The 13,059-nt window shown below is 42.8% G+C and overlaps 1 protein-coding gene across 1 annotated transcript in view; it reads right to left on the bottom strand.

The window, feature by feature from the left end:
• The window catches only part of LOC128698917 (mucin-2), a 770,561-nt gene that overhangs the window by 617,147 nt on the left and 140,355 nt on the right, over positions 1-13,059 (bottom strand). The gene's annotated exons all lie outside the window — the stretch shown is intronic.

Below are 13,059 nucleotides of genomic sequence, written 5' to 3'. Positions count from 1 at the left end.
TCTTCAGCTTCCAGTTGTGACCCCTTGTTCCTGTGTCTCCTCTCTGGAACATCCTATCTCTGTCCACCCTGTCTATTCCCTGCAGTATCTTGTATGTCGTTATCATGTCTCCCCTGACCCTTCTGTCCTCCAGTGTCGTCAGTCCGATTTCCCTGAACCTTTCCTCGTACGACATTCCCCTGAGCTCTGGGACTAGCTTTGTTGCAAACCTTTGTACTTTCTCTAACTTCTTGACGTGCTTGACCAGGTGTGGGTTCCAGACTGGTGCTGCATACTCCAGTATGGGCCTAACACACACAGTGTACAGTGTCTTGAACGATTCCTTATTAAGGTATCGGAACGCTATTCTCAGGTCTGCCAGGTGCCCGTATGCTGCAGCAGTTATTTGGTTGATGTGTGCCTCCGGTGACGTGCTCGGTGTTATGGTCACCCCGAGGTCTTTCTCCATGAGGTCTGTAGTTTTTGTCCACCTAGCCTATACTCTGTCTGCGGTCTTCTTTGCCCCTCCCCAATCTTCATGCACTGCATTTGGCAGGATTGAATTCGAGAAGCCAGTTTCTGGACCACATGTCCAGCCTGTCCAGGTCTCTCTGCAGTCCTGCCTCATCCTCATCCGATTTAATTCTTCTCATCAACTTCACATCATCTGCGAATAGGGACACTTCAGAGTCTATTCCTTCCATCATGTCGTTCGCATATATCAAAAATAGCACTGGTCCTAGAACTGACCCCTGTGGGACCCCGCTCGTCACAGGCGCCCACTGTGATACCTCTTCACGTACCATGACTCGTTGCTGCCTCCCTGTCAGGTATTCCCTGATCCACTGCAGTGCCCTCCCTGTTACATGCGCCTGATCCTCCAGCTTCTGCACTAATCTCTTGTGGGGAACTGTGTCAAAGGCCTTCCTGCAGTCTAGGAAAACGCAATCAATCCACCCCTCTCCCTCGTGTCTTACTTCTGTTACCTTGTCATAAAACTCCAGGAGGTTTGTGATACAAGATTTGACTTCCATGAACCCATGCTGGTTTTCATTTATAATCTTGTTCCATTCCAGGTGTTCGACCACTCTCCTCCTGATAATCTTCTCCATGATTTTGCACACAATACATGTCAGAGACACAGTTCTGTAGTTTAGCGCCTCGTTTCTGTTTCCTTTCTTAAATATGGGGGCTACATTCGCTGTCTTACCATTTCTCAGGTAGTTGCCCAGTTTCAAGGGATGTGTTGAAGATTGTGGTTAGAGGCACGCACAGCATCTCTGCTCCTTCTCTAAGGACCCATGGGGAGATATTGTCCGGTCCCATCGCCTTTGAGGTATCAAGGTCACTTAGCAGCTTCTTCACCTCCTCCTCGGTTGTTCGTATGTCATCCAACACTTGTTGGTATATTCCCTCTTGATGTTCCCTTCTGTGCTGTCTTCCCACAGCCCTTCCTGTCTCTACTGTAAAAACTTCCTTAAATCTCCTGTTTAGCTCCTCACATACCTCCTGATCGTTTCTTTTAAGTTCTTTCCCTTCTGTCCTTAGTCTGATCACCTAGTCTTTGACTGTTGTCTTCCTCCTGATGTGGCTATACAACAGTTTCGGGTCAGTCTTGATTTTCGATGCTATGTCATTTTCATACTGTCGCTGTGTGTGTGTGTGTGTGTGTGTGTGTGTGTGTATATGTGTGTGTGTGTGTGTGTGTGTGTATATATATGTGTGTATATATGTGTGTGTGTATATATAAGACTTTTCATCTGAGCTGCCTTCAGGGCTAGTATCTGCTATAACATTATCTGCTACATTCTTCCATTTTGTATGCATGAGTAAAATCACCAAGCAGCAAGATGCTTGGGACTATGATTGGGAGTCTTTCCAGACATTAATCAGTTTTTAATAACTGTTCCTTGAACTGTTGGGAAGCTGCATCTGGTGGCTTATATACAACCACAATGACTAAATGTGGTGTGGGTAGCATCCTGGGGGGACAATATTGAAGGACCAAAATAGAAACATGACAGTCCTCGATGACACACTGACTTTCTTGGGTTATTCCGAGTGGCTAACCCTCCCCTTTCCCGGGGTAAAAAATAACAATCTTACCTTAACCACCACTATTGAAGTAAAGACCCCAGTGTAAGCAAAGACCACAATTAATGTAAAGACCACAATGTAAGTAAAGACTAGAATGAATGTAAAGCCCACAATGGAAGACCACAAAGACCACAATTAATGCAAAGAGCACAATGAATGTAAAGACCACGTTTCCTAGGCATGATAGGATTTTACAGAAGATTCTGTAAGAATTTCTCAGATATTGTAGCCCCTCTTACCTCTCTTACCAGTCACAAAGTTCCCTTTAATTGGACCTCAGACTGTAACACTGCTTTTAATAAAGCAAAAAGATTGTGTACTGCACCCATTCTCTTGTCTCCAGACTTCTCCAAACCTTTTTCATTACAGGTTGATGCTTGAGAGTCTGGGGTTGGGGCAGTACTATTACAAATCGGGAACGAGGAGTTGCAGCCTGTAGCATACTTTTCAGCCAAGTTCCAGCCACATCAGAGGGCTTACTCTACCATTGAAAAAGAAGCCCTCGTGCTGGTATTGGCTTTGGAGCATTTCGATGTTTATGTGGGCCAGACATCGCAGGTGGTCACAGTCTACAGTGATCACAATCCTCTAGTATATCTCCAAGCCATGAAGAACCACAAGGCTTATGCGCTGGACGCTAAGGCTGCAGCCCTATAATATTTCCATTAAATATATTGCCGGCAAAGAAAATATGTTGGCAGATTCTTTATCTAGAGTCTAATATTTTTATTTATTTAGGTTAGGATGTTATTTGTGGTAACCCCTTTTCACGCTCTTCTTTTTTATCCCCTGGTGTGGGGCTTTTTTTTAGTGAGGGGATGCGGGCTACCGTCCGCCTGTATCTTGAACCTATGCTAGCTTGTCTGACTGCTGTCTCACTCTAAGTTTAGGGTTTGGCTTTTGGTCACGAGAAAAGCTGAGCTCTAAGAGTTGGATGGTGGAGTGGAAAGGCGGTCCCATTATTTTGTGCCATGGCGGCACGGTTACCACTGGGAGGTGGCAGCCTAATCCTGAGCCTTCTCTGGTTGGGGGTGTGGCATGCAAAGAGTACGTAACCTTTATTCGGCGCATGTACACACCCTCATTTACAGGCTATCTCCCCCAACCAGCGAACCAGGTTGCTAAGAGTTGATGATGGGGCCCCGTCGTTCAACTAGTGACCAGGTTCTAGCCAATAAGAAGATGGGTTTGGCAATCGCAGAGGTTATGTGGGTACCGCTCTCCTGTCTGCCCTTGTCATTCTCATTCTAGAGCTGGTTGAAGCACGGTCTGCTATCTTGTGGCTTCTATTTCTGCCTTGCTTACCGTGGAGTGCACTATACTTTTCACTGTACATAGTGTACATATTGCTGTTCTAAATTGGTGAAGGATAATATAAGTCTAAACTTTTTCTGCTGTGTTTATTTTGCTCCCATTACACCCGGGGTAACAGGCCATTTGGAATTCTGGGTTGTAATAACCACAATGGTTGTAAAGACCACAATGAAAGTAAAGACCACAATGAAAGTAAAGACCACGATGAATGTAAAGACCACAATGGTTGTAAAGACCACAGTGGAAGTAAAGACCACAATGGAAGTAAAGACCACGATGAATGTAAAGACCACAATGGTTGTAAAAACCACAGTGGAAGTAAAGACCACAATGGAAGTAAATACAATGGAAGACAATGTAAGATCACAATGGAAGTAAATACAATGGAAGACAATGTAAGATCACAATGGAAGTAAAGACCACAATGGAAGTAAAGACAATGGAAGACAACAATGTAAGACCACAATGGATGTAAAAACCACAGTGGAAATAAAGACCACAATTAGTGCAAAGATCACAATGAATGTAAAGACCACAATGGATGTAAAGACCACAATGAATGTAAAGACCACAATGGAAGTAAAGACCACAATGGATGTAAAGACCACAATGAATGTAAAGACCACAATGGAAGTAAAGACCACAATGGATGTAAAGACCACAATGAATGTAAAGACCACAATGCAAGTAAAGACCACAATGAATGTAAAGATCACAATGGAAACAAAGACCACAATGGATGTAAAGACCACAATGGATGTAAAGACCACAATGAATATAAAGACCACAATGAATGTAAAGATCACAATGTAAGACCACAATGACTGCAAAGCCACAATGTATGTAAAGACCACAATTGGTAAGTAAAGACCATAATGAATGTAAAGACCATAATGGATGTAAAGACCACAATGGATGTAAAGATCACAATGGGTGTAAAGACCACAATGGATGTAAAGATCACAATGGATGTAAAGACCACAATGAACGTAAAGACCACAATGGGTGTAAAGACCACAATGAACGTAAAGACCACAATGGGTGTAAAGACCACAATGGGTGTAAAGACCACAATGGATGTAAAGACCACAATGGGTGTAAAGACCACAATGGGTGTAAAGACCACAATGGATGTAAAGACCACAATGGGTGTAAAGACCACAATGGGTGTAAAGACCACAATGGATGTAAAGACCACAATGGATGTAAAGACCACAATGGGTGTAAAGACCACAATGGGTGTAAAGACCACAATGGGTGTAAAGACCACAATGGATGTAAAGACCACAATGGGTGTAAAGACCACAATGGGTGTAAAGATCACAATGGGTGTAAAGACCACAATGGGTGTAAAGACCACAATGGATGTAAAGACCACAATGGGTGTAAAGACCACAATGGATGTAAAGACCACAATGGGTGTAAAGACCACAATGGGTGTAAAGACCACAATGGATGTAAAGACCACAATGGGTGTAAAGACCACAATGGATGTAAAGACCACAATGGATGTAAAGACCACAATGAACGTAAAGACCATAGTGGAAGTAAAGACACAATGGACGTACAGACCACAATGAATGTGAAGACTGTCAGCATAGTTGTGTTCCAGATGGTGATACTTATCCTCGTTGACAGTAATCCGTGCAGTGTAAAAAGTTGTTTCTCGAGTAATCTTCACATGTTAATGTTTATAAGAGCAGTCTCTCTATAGCTGATACCTCGTGTCACTGTGTGCGACTCAGAATGTATACCAGTATTGTCGACCGCGTTCATTTCTTTTCCCCTGTGCTTGCAGTTAGAGATAGTAGATCCGTTCTCCCTTGCTAATATAGCGTGTTATGGCGTTATCTTTTTTTTTAACCGGGGAGAGCCATCCACTCCACCGAGTTTGTTCATTCCTCCAGTAAGAAAGTACTTGATGTCTTGAGAGCCACTATCAATCTCAACAGTGAAACCTGGGATGAAGCTATACCTGATGTTCAATGTGCCATAAATTCTGCTTACAATGCTTCGATAGGTGACACTCCACATTATGCGTTGTATGGTGTAGACAAGCGTTTGCCTTATGAGTTGTTATATTCTGCACCGAAACCCAATTACAACCCTGATGATTTCATAGCAACTCGTACCACCTTAGCTCAAAGTGTTTTTAGAAGAATCCGTGAGACACTTCGTAAGTCAACAGGAGAATTTACCAGAGTAACTAATAGCCGTGATAAGCCGAATAAAGTGGTCGGCTTAGGACGGAGAAATTTTTCCTGGGTAGAGGCATGGCTGACAAAGAGACAGCAGAGAGTTTGCATAAATGGGCAGAAATCAGAATGGGGGCACGTCACAAGTGGTGTTCCTCAGGGGTCAGTGTTAGGCCCGTTGTTGTTCACAATTTACATAAACGACATAGATGAGGGAATAAATAGCGACATAAGCAAATTTGCTGACGACACCAAAATAGGCCGTCCAATTCATTCTAATGAGGACACTAGAGCACTCCAGGATGATTTGAATAGACTGATGCAATGGTCGGAGAAGTGGCAGATGCAGTTTAATATTGACAAATGCAAATTTCTATATGTTGGACAGGTAAATAACCATGCCACATATAAACTAAATAATGTAGATCTTAATACTACTGATTGCGAAAAGGATTCAGGAGTTCTGGTTAGCAGTTATCTAAAACCAAGACAACAGTGCATTAGTGTTCGCAATAAAGCTAATAGAATTCTTGGCTTCATATCTAGAAGTATATATAATAGAAGTCCTCAGGTTGTTCTTGAACTCTATATATCCTTGGTTAAGCCTCATTTAGACTATGCTGCTCAGTTCTGGTCACCGTATTACAGAATGGATATAAATGCTCTGGAAAACGTACAGAGGAGGATGACAAAGATGATCCCATGTATCGGAAATCTTCCCTATGAGGATAGACTGAGGGCCCTGAATCTGCACTCCCTCGAAAGGCGTAGAATTAGGGGGGATATGATCGAGGTGTATAAATGGAAAACGGGAATAAATAAAGGGGATATAAATAGCGTGCTGAAAATTTCCAGCCAAGACAGGACTCGCAGCAATGGTTTCAAGTTGTAAAAATTCATATTCAAGAGGGATATAGGAAAGCACTGGTTTGGTAATAGAGTTGTGGACGAGTGGAACAAACTCCCGAGTACAGTTATTCAAGCTAAAACGTTGTGTAGTTTTAAAAATAGGTTAGATAAATACATGAGTGGGTGTGGGTGGGTGTGAGTTGGACCTGACTAGCTTGTGCTGCTGGGTCTGGTGCAATGCTCCATCCTTGAGTGGAGGTGACCAGACTGGGTGGGACATTGGGCTAATCCGGGGGGGGGGTCCTTGATCTAATCGGGGGGGGATGGACCTGCTCCGCATGGGTCAGTAGGCCTGTTGCAGTGTTCCTTCTTATGTTCTTATGTATTACTAAAGAATGTCAGTAGATCTGTTCGGCATGACTGGCGTCTTATGAATCCGTGTTGTGAATCGTTAATCATCAAGGTGGATTAGAATTATATCCGTCGTAATAGATTCTTACGTTCACTAACGCAGACATATCGTCGTTCCTGAAGCGTTGGTAATCCATCGCTGTCTATAGTGAAGTGTTGGCTACCCCAAACTGACTACTGAAGGATGGGCTGAGTGTTTATATACCCACGTTGTTTACTGGGTGTTGATACACCCACGTTATTTACTGAAGCACAGACTAAGTGATGGGTAAACAATGTTAGGAACATTACATGTAATGCTGACACTCAACTAAACATTCTTTTGTTGAGTGAGTGGAGAAGACTCTACTTGATATCTGATGTCACCTGTTTACTATTGTAATTATTTAGAATGGTCGTATATTTACAACTGTTCACCTGCTTTACATTTTTTTGTGTTGATAATGATCGAACACTTACAAATGTTCACATTTGACAGCTGTTAATGTTTGTAGTGGTAGCATATTTACAACTGTTCAAGTGTTTAGAATGGTCGACTATTTACAATTATTCACGTGTTTACAACGGTCGACTATTTACATTTGTTCACATTCACAATGGTCTGTTATTTACATTTGTTCATGTGTTCACAATGGTCGACAATTTACATCTGTTCACGTGTTTACAATAGTTTACTTCGTGTTTACAATGGTTCTTGAACATCAAAATGGTATACAATACCGACAGGTTGTTAGGTAAGACACATATGCAACAGTTAGACAACTTTATTCCGAAACGTTTCGCCTACACAGTAGGCTTCTTCAGTCGCCTACTTTCTGTATTCGACTGAAGAAGCCTACTGTGTAGGCGAAACGTTTCGGAATAAAGTTGTCTAACTGTTGCATGTGTCTTACCTAACAACAACGGTTCTTGTTTATAATGGTAACGTGTTTACAAGATTTAAATATATAACTGCCTGTATACACTGCTGGTTTACCGTTATGACTGTCTAACCTCAAAGAGTCAACTTGTACCTTAAACATTATATTCAGTGTCCACCTTTAGTCTCGTCTTTTGTACATACAGACAAAACAATGTAAAAGTTTTGATCTTCAATTAACTATGTTTCCACAAAGATTTTGTCTTAGATTCAATGATAATCTATACAATCAGCGATCCTATTAAAAATGAACATTAAAAACTAGAAATAAGAATGTAACAACCTAGAATATGCACAATTTGCAATATGCACAATACCTCAGCGAATTTTGGATGCAAAAAAGTTCTCTTGTGAATACTGAAGATTGTGTGTGCATTACACACACACACACACACACACACACACACACACACACACACACACACACACACACACACAGGCCCCCCAAACCACAGTGTTGGAAAGGAAACTGAAGGTATGGTACACAAACGCTGATGGAATAACAAATAAGTGGGAGGAGTGGCAAGAAAGAGTCAAAGAAGCATCACCGGACATCATAGCTCTCACAGAAACCAAGCTTACAGGTATGATAACAGATGCCATCTTTCCAACGGGATACCAAATCCTGAGGAAAGACAGAGGGAACAGGGGGGGTGGAGGAGTGGCGTTGCTGATCAAAAATCGCTGGAATTTTGATGAGCTGGAGAGAGAAGATAGCGGAGAAGAAAGTGATTACATAGTGGGAACACTTCACTCTGGAGGTCCCAAGGTGGTAATAGCAGTGATGTATAACCCACCACAGAACAGCAGGAGGCCAAGGCAAGAGTACGACGAGAGCAATAGAGCGATGGTTGACACACTAGCTAGAGTGGCCAGAAGAGCTCATGCATGCAGGGCAAAGCTCCTGATCATGGGTGACTTTAACCACAAGGAGATAGATTGGGAGAACTTGGACCCACATGGGGGCCAAGATACTTGGAGGGCTAAGATGATGGAGGTGGTACTGGAGAACTTCATGTACCAACACGTAAGGGACACTACAAGAGAGAGAGGAGAGGATGAACCAGCAAGGCTGGACTTAGTATTCACCTTCAGTAGTGCAGATATCGAGGACATCACATATGAAAGACCCCTTGGGGCCAGTGACCATGTGGTTGTAAGCTTCGAATACACAGTAGAGCTACAAGTGGAGGGAGAAGCAGGAAGGCCAGGACGAATGAAGCCAAACTACAAGAAAGGGGACTACACAGGAATGAGGAACTACCTGAACGGGGTTCAGTGGGACAGAGAACTGGCAGGGAAACCAGTTAATGAGATGATGGAATATGTAGCAATAAAATGCAAGGAGGCTGAGGAGAGGTTTGTACCCAAGGGTAACAGGAGTAATGAAAAAGCCAGGATGAGCCCATGGTTTACCCAAAGGTGCAGGGAGGCAAAAACCAAGTGTGCTAGGGAATGGAAGAAATATAGAAGGCAAAGGACCCAGGAGAATAAGGAGAACAGTCGTAGAGCCAGAAATGAATATGCACAGATAAGAAGGGAGGCCCAAAGACAATATGAAAATGACATAGCAGCGAAAGCCAAATCTGATCCGAAACTGTTGTACAGCCACATCAGGAGGAAAACAACAGTCAAGGACCAGGTAATCAGGCTAAGGAAGGAAGGAGGAGAGACAACAGGAAATGACCGGGAAGTATGTGAAGAACTCAACAAGAGATTCAAAGAAGTGTTCACAGAGGAGACAGAAGGGACTCCAGAAAGACGGAGAGGTGGGGCACACCACCAAGTGCTGGACACAGTGCACACAACCGAGGAAGAAGTGAAGAGGCTTCTGAGTGAGCTAGATACCTCAAAGGCAATGGGGCCAGATAACATCTCCCCATGGGTATTGAGAGAGGGAGCAGAGGCGCTATGTGTACCCCTAACAACAATATTCAATACATCTATCGAAACAGGGAGATTGCCTGAGGCATGGAAGACAGCAAATGTAGTCCCAATCTTTAAAAAAGGAGACAGACATGAAGCATTAAACTACAGACCAGTGTCACTGACATGTATAGTATGCAAAATCATGGAGAAGATTATCAGGAGAAGAGTGGTGGAACACCTAGAAAGGAATGATCTCATCAACAGCAGCCAGCATGGTTTCAGGGACGGGAAATCCTGTGTCACAAACCTACTGGAGTTCTATGACATGGTGACAGCAGTAAGACAAGAGAGAGAGGGGTGGGTGGATTGCATTTTCTTGGACTGCAAGAAGGCGTTTGACACAGTTCCACACAAGAGATTGGTGCAAAAACTGGAGGACCAAGCAGGGATAACAGGGAAGGCACTACAATGGATCAGGGAATACTTGTCAGGAAGACAGCAGCGAGTCATGGTACGTGGCGAGGTGTCAGAGTGGGCACCTGTGACCAGCGGGGTCCCGCAGGGGTCAGTCCTAGGACCAGTGCTGTTTCTGGTATTTGTGAACGACATGACGGAAGGAATAGACTCTGAGGTGTCCCTGTTTGCAGATGACGTGAAGTTGATGAGAAGAATACACTCGATCGAAGACCAGGCAGAACTACAAAGGGATCTGGACAGGCTGCAGAACTGGTCCAGCAATTGGCTCCTGGAGTTCAATCCCACCAAGTGCAAAGTCATGAAGATTGGGGAAGGGCAAAGAAAACCGCGGAGGTACGAGTCAGTCTAGGGGGTCAGAGACTACAAACCTCACTCAAGGAAAAAGATCTTGGGGTGAGTATAACACCAGGCACATCTCCTGAAGCGCACATCAACCAAATAACTGCTGCAGCATATGGGCGCCTAGCAAACCTCAGAACAGCATTCCGACATCTTAATAAGGAATCGTTCAGGACCCTGTACACCGTATACGTTAGGCCCATATTGGAGTATGCGGCACCAGTTTGGAACCCACACCTAGCCAAGCACGTAAAGAAACTAGAGAAAGTGCAAAGGTTTGCAACAAGACTAGTCCCAGAGCTAAGAGGTATGTCCTACGAGGAGAGGTTAAGGGAAATCAACCTGACGACACTGGAGGACAGGAGAGATAGGGGGACATGATAACGACATACAAAATACTGAGAGGAATTGACAAGGTGGACAAAAACAGGATGTTCCAGAGATTGGACACAGTAACAAGGGGACACAGTTGGAAGCTAAAGACACAGATGAATCACAGGGATGTTAGGAAGTATTTCTTCAGCCACAGAGTAGTCAGTAAGTGGAATAGTTTGGGAAGCGATGTAGTGGAGGCAGGATCCATACATAGCTTTAAGCAGAGGTACGATAAAGCTCACGGCTCAGGGAGAGTGACCTAGTAGCGATCAGTGAAGAGGCGGGGCCAGGAGCTCGGACTCGACCCCCGCAACCTCAACTAGGTGAGTACAACTAGGTGAGTACACACACACACAGCTGCAAAAATTTATAACGGAAAGAAATATCGATTGGTTTGTGGAATGGAGATTTTGTAAACTGAAAAAAACAATTATTATGGGTATTTTTCATCTGGAGAAGACTAAAAAAAAATAAAAATACAGGCCTTTGTTTAACTATTGCTGCCAACTTAACCCAACACATTCCAATCGTCTCTAACCCAACTTAACCTTATCTACCCAAACACAACCCAACCTAATCTAATGCAACTTAAGTAACCCAGTGTAGACCAATGATCACTGTCGGGTGTCGGCAGTATGGGAAGTGTTGACATCACCAAGCCAGGAGTCACCGGCACTGACTGGACCAGCCTATATAATTATTCTACCTGTGGCATGCACAGGTAGAATAAGGTTAAGTTGGGTTAGAGACGATTGGAATGTGTTGGGTTAAGTTGGCAGTAATAGTTAAACAAGGGCCTGTATTTTTATTTTTTTTAGTCTTCTCCAGATGAAAAATACCCATGATCATTTTTTTTTCAGTTTACAAAATTAATTTTGTTAGTATCTTCCTCAAAACAAAAAAAAAAATAAAGCAGAAAAAATACTATTTCTTGCAGGCGATGGACAGAGTTACACAAATAAAAATAAAATAATTCTCTGAAGGCCATAAACTCAATATTACACAGTCAACCTTTTGTAATTATTTAACTGAATAATGATAAGTAATACTTTTCTGATTCAATTTACTGGGAGTTCAAAGGTACCATTTTGCGTCCCACATGTCATGAAAATATTTATAAAAGGTCAAAATATTTATTTTATGCTATTTTTTTAATATCGTGTACAGGTAGATTTATTGTTTCTGAAATATATTTGAAACGAACATTAATTTCATGTCAATATAAATGTTCAACAAAAGCAGAGCAGCAAGAGTTTACTGTTGACTACTAGAGTACCAGCGTCGCCACACCGTCAGTGACTGTACGTGTTTCTAACTCACGAAATTGTAATAACACGATTGTAAAAAAAATCAGGGAACGGGTGAGTTTGAACCCTTAGTGAGCGAGTCTTAAGGACTCTGCTGCCAGGGGTTCAACACCACTCCTTGACTGATTAGTGTATTTCCGTGTGCAGATTAGGGAAGAGACCCTCTTAAGACTTTTCCAGGTGTAAATTATGACGCAGCTTTCTCTCCTTTCCAAGGAGTGGGAGGTTAAGGAACTTCAGGCACTCCCAGGAATTTTGGTACATCACTGAATTTATCCGAGCAGTAAAAATTTTCTGTACATTCTCTAGCTCAGCAATTTCGGCCGCCTTAAAAAGGGGCTGATAACGCACAGTAATATTCCAGCCTAGAGAAAACAGGTGACCATTTGATTGGCATCTCTTGTTTTGAAGGTTCTGGTTATCCATTCTTGAAGTTCTAGCACTATCACTTATGTCAACATTCAAGGAATAACTCCAGTGCTAGTCTAGCATAAATATATTACAGTCCTCACTGAAAACTCACTAGACAAGAGTCTCTGTAACATGCTGACTCACTCAATGGTGTTATTGTTATTACAGAGGTCGAGTCTCAGCTCCTGACCCTGCCTTTCAAACTGGCTGCTAAAGGCTTTACTCTCTTGTGGCTTTGTGATCCCTATCATACATATTCTTCTCTCTACTACTTTACTTTTCAGGTGATTCTACTTCCTGAACACTCTGAAGCTGAGAAAAATACGTACTCACATTCCCGTGACTCGCGTGTGTTTGTAACTTCCACCTGTGCCTTTGTGTATTATAGTTTTCCTCCGAGTATTTGCCATATCGTTACCATCAATCTTCAAAATATGAGATGCCAAGCCAATGATGACACTCTAGGCTGGAGTATTGCTGTACTCTAACTCTGTTCAAGACGGGCGAAACTGTAGAC

Source organism: Cherax quadricarinatus, chromosome 55 (assembly GCF_038502225.1).
Source record: "Cherax quadricarinatus isolate ZL_2023a chromosome 55, ASM3850222v1, whole genome shotgun sequence".
Classification (NCBI taxonomy): domain Eukaryota; kingdom Metazoa; phylum Arthropoda; class Malacostraca; order Decapoda; family Parastacidae; genus Cherax; species Cherax quadricarinatus.
Note: the sequence above shows the minus strand (reverse complement) of the source record. Positions and strands in the feature narration are given on the sequence as shown.